Source organism: Chelonoidis abingdonii, chromosome 1 (assembly GCF_003597395.2).
Source record: "Chelonoidis abingdonii isolate Lonesome George chromosome 1, CheloAbing_2.0, whole genome shotgun sequence".
Classification (NCBI taxonomy): Eukaryota; Metazoa; Chordata; order Testudines; family Testudinidae; genus Chelonoidis; species Chelonoidis abingdonii.
Genome location: NC_133769.1, coordinates 369,351,407 through 369,352,748, shown reverse-complemented (window position 1 = coordinate 369,352,748; position 1,342 = coordinate 369,351,407). Strand labels below are relative to the sequence as shown.

Here is a 1,342-nt window from a genome sequence, read left to right as displayed (position 1 = left end):
AGGCAACACTCTCCACCGCTGCTCCAACTGTCCAGGGTGTTCACAAACCAATGGCAAAAATGACATATGAGCCAATCTAGATCATGCTAGACTGAGTGTACTAGAAGGACATAGTAGTGCAAGTGATTCAACCACTTGGATATTTGGTGATAATTCCTGTTTCACCTGTTTCACAAACTCCAACATGAAATTTTGACAGCTACTCTTGACATCTTTGACAACGGGAATGGTTAGTGTGTGTTTTTAAAGGTCTACCTGAAAGCAACTCCAAAATTGACTGTGCAAAGTAGTAAGTAATGTGACTCAAAGGAAATACCATAGTTGAACACAGCAGTTCAGTTCTCAAAAACACACTGTTTCACAACTCTCACCAACGAACTCGAGTAGAATGTTCTCAATTCCTGCAGAAACTTTCCTGTATTAGCACTTTCCAACTGAAATATTTGTTTTATCCTCCAGACTAACTGAAGAATTGGAAGTAGAAAAATCAGGTAAATTTTATATACCAGGTGAGTGTATATATATAATTAAAAAAATCAGCACTATAGCTTGTTGCTTTGTCTTTGGCTATCTGAAGTGTAGCTTCATTTTGTCAAACTGATCAAGAACCCTCTTCAGACAGGGACTAATGGAAACACACCTTCTGTCAGAAAACGTCAGTATCTTCTGGTAGTCTGGAAGTCAAGAAAAGGCTGAGAGACAAGGTGTGTGGGGTTGGAGTTTGATGGGTGACGCTGAAAGAGGTCAGGGGGTGGTCAGAGAGAGGGAACTCAGCAACTGAGAGAGCTGTGCTTGGTCATGGTCTGATGAGACATTAGATATGAGGAACTTCTCAGACTGTGAATGTCCAAAATGCTGAGCTCAGACTAACTGGGACAGAGCACTCTTGATTAATGAGGAGATGTCCTTTCCCCCTCTTGTCACACAGGATTTAACGTCAGTGGCCCATGGACAATTACCTTCTGCAGGTGTATTTGCCCACTTTGTCACGAAGCTCTTTGGTTTTTACCCCATAAATGATAGGTTTGAGCATTGGGGGGACAAGGAAGTAGAGGCTGGCAAAGATGATATGAACATGGGGAGCGATGCCTTGACCGAACCTCTGAGTCAGGTAGGAGAAGAGGGAGGGAATATAAGACATCAGCATCACACAGATGTGAGATGTGTAGGTATTGAGGGCTTTCTGGTGGACTTCCTTGGAGGAAATTCTGAGGAGGTCCCTGATGAGGGCACCCACATTAATTCCTTTCAAACTGAACCAAAATATACACAGTGCCTTCGGTATGACAGAGTAGACATGCTGATGTCAGTGAGTGCCAGCATGCAGACCAGCAGGTACATC

The 1,342-nt window shown here is 43.1% G+C and overlaps 1 pseudogene; it reads right to left on the bottom strand.

Annotated features, from left to right (window-relative positions):
• Window positions 1–955: 955 nt before the first annotated feature.
• Window positions 956–1,342, bottom strand: part of LOC116830424 (olfactory receptor 52N4-like) — a 14,048-nt pseudogene continuing 13,661 nt past the window's right edge.